Consider the following 5,000-nt stretch of genomic DNA (forward strand, 5'->3'; position numbering starts at 1 on the left):
TATACAGATTTAGCAATTGACAATGCAAGGTAGTCTCTCTCTCTCTCTCGTGTTAAAATGAAAACAGCTTCCAGCCCCTTTCATGAAGGACTACTTGTGCATATTGCAAGATGTCAGTTTCTAAGTGAATGAGCAAAAGAGCATACAGCACCTGGTATTCCCAGGCGGTCTCCCATCCAAGTACTAACCAGGCCCGACCCTGCTTAGCTTCCGAGATCAGACGAGATCGGGCGTTGCCAGGCTGGTATGGCCGTACGAAATAAGTTGACAACCATAGGCTACTTATCCATATACAGATTTAGCAATTGACAATGCAAGGTAGTCTCTCCCTCTCTCTCTCTCTCTCTCTCTCTCGTGTCAAAATGAAAACAGCTTCCAGCCCTTTTCATGAAGGACTACTTGTGCATATTGCAAGATTTCAGTTTCTAAGTGAATGAGCAAAAGAGCATACAGCACCTGGTATTCCCAGGCGGTCTCCCATCCAAGTACTAACCAGGCCCGACCCTGCTTAGCTTCCGAGATCAGACGTGATCGGGCGTTGCCAGGCTGGTATGGCCGTACGAAATAAGTTGACAACCATAGGCTACTTATCCATATACAGATTTAGCAATTGACAATGCAAGGTGGTCTCTCTCTCTCTCTCTCTCTCTCTCTCGTGTCAAAATGAAAACAGCTTCCAGCCCCTTTCATGAAGGACTACTTGTGCATATTGCAAGATGTCAGTTTCTAAGTGAATGAGCAAAAGAGCATACAGCACCTGGTATTCCCAGGCGGTCTCCCATCCAAGTACTAACCAGGCCCGACCCTGCTTAGCTTCCGAGATCAGACGAGATCGGGCGTTGCCAGGCTGGTATGGCCGTACGAAATAAGTTGACAACCATAGGCTACTTATCCATATACAGATTTAGCAATTGACAATGCAAGGTAGTCTCTCTCTCTCTCTCTCGTGTCAAAATGAAAACAGCTTCCAGCCCCTTTCATGAAGGACTACTTGTGCATATTGCAAGATGTCAGTTTCTAAGTGAATGAGCAAAAGAGCATACAGCACCTGGTATTCCCAGGCGGTCTCCCATCCAAGTACTAACCAGGCCCGACCCTGCTTAGCTTCCGAGATCAGACGAGATCGGGCGTTGCCAGGCTGGTATGGCCGTACGAAATAAGTTGACAACCACAGGCTACTTATCCATATACAGATTTAGCAATTGACAATGCAAGGTGGTCTCTCTCTCTCTCGTGTCAAAATGAAAACAGCTTCCAGCCCCTTTCATGAAGGACTACTTGTGCATATTGCAAGATTTCAGTTTCTAAGTGAATGAGCAAAAGAGCATACAGCACCTGGTATTCCCAGGCGGTCTCCCATCCAAGTACTAACCAGGCCCGACCCTGGCCCGACCCTGCTTAGCTTCCGAGATCAGACGAGATCGGGCGTTGCCAGGCTAGTATGGCCGTACGAAATAAGTTGACAACCATAGGCTACTTATCCATATACAGATTTAGCAATTGACAATGCAAGGTAGTCTCTCTCTCTCTCTCTCTCTCTCTCTCGTGTCAAAATGAAAACAGCTTCCAGCCCCTTTCATGAAGGACTACTTGTGCATATTGCAAGATGTCAGTTTCTAAGTGAATGAGCAAAAGAGCATACAGCACCTGGTATTCCCAGGCGGTCTCCCATCCAATTACTAACCAGGCCCGACCCTGCTTAGCTTCCAAGATCAGACGAGATCGGGCGTTGCCTGGCTGGTATGGCCGTACGAAATAAGTTGACAACCATAGGCTACTTATCCATATACAGATTTAGCAATTGACAATGCAAGGTAGTCTCTCTCTCTCTCTCTCTCTCTCTCTCTCTCGTGTCAAAATGAAAACAGCTTCCAGCCCCTTTCATGAAGGACTACTTGTGCATATTGCAAGATGTCAGTTTCTAAGTGAATGAGCAAAAGAGCATACAGCACCTGGTATTCCCAGGCGGTCTCCCATCCAAGTACTAACCAGGCCCGACCCTGCTTAGCTTCCGAGATCAGACGAGATCGGGCGTTGCCAGGCTGGTATGGCCGTACAAAATAAGTTGACAACCATAGGCTACTTATCCATATACAGATTTAGCAATTGACAATGCAAGGTGGTCTCTCTCTCTCTCTCTCTCTCTCTCTCTCTCGTGTCAAAATGAAAACAGCTTCCAGCCCCTTTCATGAAGGACTACTTGTGCATATTGCAAGATGTCAGTTTCTAAGTGAATGAGCAAAAGAGCATACAGCACCTGGTATTCCCAGGCGGTCTCCCATCCAAGTACTAACCAGGCCCGACCCTGCTTAGCTTCCGAGATCAGACGAGATCGGGCGTTGCCAGGCTGGTATGGCCGTACGAAATAAGTTGACAACCATAGGCTACTTATCCATATACAGATTTAGCAATTGACAATGCAAGGTAGTCTCTCTCTCTCTCTCTCTCGTGTCAAAATGAAAACAGCTTCCAGCCCCTTTCATGAAGGACTACTTGTGCATATTGCAAGATGTCAGTTTCTAAGTGAATGAGCAAAAGAGCAGACAGCACCTGGTATTCCCAGGCGGTCTCCCATCCAAGTACTAACCAGGCCCGACCCTGCTTAGCTTCCGAGATCAGACGAGATCGGGCGTTGCCAGGCTGGTATGGCCGTACGAAATAAGTTGACAACCATAGGCTACTTATCCATATACAGATTTAGCAATTGACAATGCAAGGTAGTCTCTCTCTCTCTCTCTCTCTCTCTCTCTCTCTCTCTCTCTCTCTCTCTCTCTCGTGTCAAAATGAAAACAGCTTCCAGCCCCTTTCATGAAGGACTACTTGTGCATATTGCAAGATTTCAGTTTCTAAGTGAATGAGCAAAAGAGCAGACAGCACCTGGTATTCCCAGGCGGTCTCCCATCCAAGTACTAACCAGGCCCGACCCTGCTTAGCTTCCGAGATCAGACGAGATCGGGCGTTGCCAGGCTGGTATGGCCGTACCAAATAAGTTGACAACCAAAGGCTACTTATCCATATACAGATTTAGCAATTGACAATGCAAGGTAGTCTCTCTCTCTCTCTCTCTCGTGTCAAAATGAAAACAGCTTCCAGCCCCTTTCATGAAGGACTACTTGTGCATATTGCAAGATGTCAGTTTCTAAGTGAATGAGCAAAAGAGCATACAGCACCTGGTATTCCCAGGCGGTCTCCCATCCAAGTACTAACCAGGCCCGACCCTGCTTAGCTTCCGAGATCAGACGAGATCGGTCGTTGCCAGGCTGGTATGGCCGTACGAAATAAGTTGACAACCATAGGCTACTTATCCATATACAGATTTAGCAATTGACAATGCAAGGTGGTCTCTCTCTCTCTCTCTCGTGTCAAAATGAAAACAGCTTCCAGCCCCTTTCATGAAGGACTACTTGTGCATATTGCAAGATGTCAGTTTCTAAGTGAATGAGCATACAGCACCTGGTATTCCCAGGCGGTCTCCCATCCAAGTACTAACCAGGCCCGACCCTGCTTAGCTTCCGAGATCAGACGAGATCGGGCGTTGCCAGGCTGGTATGGCCGTACGAAATAAGTTGACAACCATAGGCTACTTATCCATATACAGATTTAGCAATTGACAATGCAAGGTAGTCTCTCTCTATCTCTCTCTCTCTCTCTCTCGTGTCAAAATGAAAACAGCTTCCAGCCCCTTTCATGAAGGACTACTTGTGCATATTGCAAGATGTCAGTTTCTAAGTGAATGAGCAAAAGAGCATACAGCACCTGGTATTCCCAGGCGGTCTCCCATCCAAGTACTAACCAGGCCCGACCCTGCTTAGCTTCCGAGATCAGACGAGATCGGGCGTTGCCAGGCTGGTATGGCCGTACGAAATAAGTTGACAACCATAGGCTACTTATCCATATACAGATTTAGCAATTGACAATGCAAGGTAGTCTCTCTCTCTCTCTCTCTCTCTCTCTCGTGTCAAAATGAAAACAGCTTCCAGCCCCTTTCATGAAGGACTACTTGTGCATATTGCAAGTTGTCAGTTTCTAAGTGAATGAGCAAAAGAGCATACAGCACCTGGTATTCCCAGGCGGTCTCCCATCCAAGTACTAACCAGGCCCGACCCTGCTTAGCTTCCGAGATCAGACGAGATCGGGCGTTGCCAGGCTGGTATGGCCGTACGAAATAAGTTGACAACCATAGGCTACTTATCCATATACAGATTTAGCAATTGACAATGCAAGGTAGTCTCTCTCTCTCTCTCTCTCGTGTCAAAATGAAAACAGCTTCCAGCCCCTTTCATGAAGGACTACTTGTGCATATTGCAAGATGTCAGTTTCTAAGTGAATGAGCAAAAGAGCATACAGCACCTGGTATTCCCAGGCGGTCTCCCATCCAAGTACTAACCAGGCCCGACCCTGCTTAGCTTCCGAGATCAGACGAGATCGGGCGTTGCCAGGCTGGTATGGCCGTACGAAATAAGTTGACAACCATAGGCTACTTATCCATATACAGATTTAGCAATTGACAATGCAAGGTAGTCTCTCTCTCTCTCTCTCTCGTGTCAAAATGAAAACAGCTTCCAGCCCCTTTCATGAAGGACTACTTGTGCATATTGCAAGATGTCAGTTTCTAAGTGAATGAGCAAAAGAGCAGACAGCACCTGGTATTCCCAGGCGGTCTCCCATCCAAGTACTAACCAGGCCCGACCCTGCTTAGCTTCCGAGATCAGACGAGATCGGGCGTTGCCAGGCTGGTATGGCCGTACGAAATAAGTTGACAACCATAGGCTACTTATCCATATACAGATTTAGCAATTGACAATGCAAGGTAGTCTCTCTCTCTCTCTCTCTCTCTCTCTCTCTCTCGTGTCAAAATGAAAACAGCTTCCAGCCCCTTTCATGAAGGACTACTTGTGCATATTGCAAGATTTCAGTTTCTAAGTGAATGAGCAAAAGAGCAGACAGCACCTGGTATTCCCAGGCGGTCTCCCATCCAAGTACTAACCAGGCCCGACCCT

The 5,000-nt window shown here is 47.1% G+C and overlaps 13 non-coding genes and 4 pseudogenes across 13 annotated transcripts; all 17 read right to left on the reverse strand.

Annotated features, from left to right (window-relative positions):
- Nucleotides 1-139: 139 nt before the first annotated feature.
- On the reverse strand, nucleotides 140-258 carry LOC146291825 (5S ribosomal RNA). The gene has a single exon (XR_014756420.1). It is a non-coding gene; the product is annotated as a 5S ribosomal RNA (ribosomal RNA).
- A 186-nt stretch (nucleotides 259-444) lies between these two features.
- Nucleotides 445-563, reverse strand: LOC146291826 (5S ribosomal RNA). Its single transcript, XR_014756992.1, has one exon. It is a non-coding gene; the product is annotated as a 5S ribosomal RNA (ribosomal RNA).
- Nucleotides 564-745: 182 nt separating this feature from the next.
- LOC146291827 (5S ribosomal RNA) lies at nucleotides 746-864 on the reverse strand. The gene has a single exon (XR_014756422.1). It is a non-coding gene; the product is annotated as a 5S ribosomal RNA (ribosomal RNA).
- A 172-nt stretch (nucleotides 865-1,036) lies between these two features.
- On the reverse strand, nucleotides 1,037-1,155 carry LOC146291828 (5S ribosomal RNA). Its single transcript, XR_014756423.1, has one exon. It is a non-coding gene; the product is annotated as a 5S ribosomal RNA (ribosomal RNA).
- A 168-nt stretch (nucleotides 1,156-1,323) lies between these two features.
- LOC146291829 (5S ribosomal RNA) lies at nucleotides 1,324-1,453 on the reverse strand (annotated as a pseudogene).
- A 182-nt stretch (nucleotides 1,454-1,635) lies between these two features.
- Nucleotides 1,636-1,754, reverse strand: LOC146291830 (5S ribosomal RNA; annotated as a pseudogene).
- A 186-nt stretch (nucleotides 1,755-1,940) lies between these two features.
- On the reverse strand, nucleotides 1,941-2,059 carry LOC146291831 (5S ribosomal RNA). The gene has a single exon (XR_014757188.1). It is a non-coding gene; the product is annotated as a 5S ribosomal RNA (ribosomal RNA).
- Nucleotides 2,060-2,245: 186 nt separating this feature from the next.
- LOC146291832 (5S ribosomal RNA) lies at nucleotides 2,246-2,364 on the reverse strand. The gene has a single exon (XR_014756424.1). It is a non-coding gene; the product is annotated as a 5S ribosomal RNA (ribosomal RNA).
- A 174-nt stretch (nucleotides 2,365-2,538) lies between these two features.
- LOC146291833 (5S ribosomal RNA) lies at nucleotides 2,539-2,657 on the reverse strand. The gene has a single exon (XR_014757744.1). It is a non-coding gene; the product is annotated as a 5S ribosomal RNA (ribosomal RNA).
- Nucleotides 2,658-2,865: 208 nt separating this feature from the next.
- Nucleotides 2,866-2,984, reverse strand: LOC146291834 (5S ribosomal RNA; annotated as a pseudogene).
- Nucleotides 2,985-3,158: 174 nt separating this feature from the next.
- LOC146291835 (5S ribosomal RNA) lies at nucleotides 3,159-3,277 on the reverse strand. The gene has a single exon (XR_014757929.1). It is a non-coding gene; the product is annotated as a 5S ribosomal RNA (ribosomal RNA).
- A 164-nt stretch (nucleotides 3,278-3,441) lies between these two features.
- On the reverse strand, nucleotides 3,442-3,560 carry LOC146291836 (5S ribosomal RNA). Its single transcript, XR_014756425.1, has one exon. It is a non-coding gene; the product is annotated as a 5S ribosomal RNA (ribosomal RNA).
- Nucleotides 3,561-3,744: 184 nt separating this feature from the next.
- Nucleotides 3,745-3,863, reverse strand: LOC146291837 (5S ribosomal RNA). Its single transcript, XR_014756426.1, has one exon. It is a non-coding gene; the product is annotated as a 5S ribosomal RNA (ribosomal RNA).
- A 182-nt stretch (nucleotides 3,864-4,045) lies between these two features.
- LOC146291838 (5S ribosomal RNA) lies at nucleotides 4,046-4,164 on the reverse strand. The gene has a single exon (XR_014756427.1). It is a non-coding gene; the product is annotated as a 5S ribosomal RNA (ribosomal RNA).
- Nucleotides 4,165-4,338: 174 nt separating this feature from the next.
- On the reverse strand, nucleotides 4,339-4,457 carry LOC146291839 (5S ribosomal RNA). Its single transcript, XR_014756428.1, has one exon. It is a non-coding gene; the product is annotated as a 5S ribosomal RNA (ribosomal RNA).
- A 174-nt stretch (nucleotides 4,458-4,631) lies between these two features.
- LOC146291840 (5S ribosomal RNA) lies at nucleotides 4,632-4,750 on the reverse strand. Its single transcript, XR_014757745.1, has one exon. It is a non-coding gene; the product is annotated as a 5S ribosomal RNA (ribosomal RNA).
- A 188-nt stretch (nucleotides 4,751-4,938) lies between these two features.
- The window catches only part of LOC146291841 (5S ribosomal RNA), a 119-nt pseudogene continuing 57 nt past the window's right edge, over nucleotides 4,939-5,000 (reverse strand).

This window comes from Hypomesus nipponensis, chromosome 5 (assembly GCF_054491055.1).
Source record: "Hypomesus nipponensis isolate SF chromosome 5, ASM5449105v1, whole genome shotgun sequence".
NCBI lineage: Eukaryota > Metazoa > Chordata > Actinopteri > Osmeriformes > Osmeridae > Hypomesus > Hypomesus nipponensis.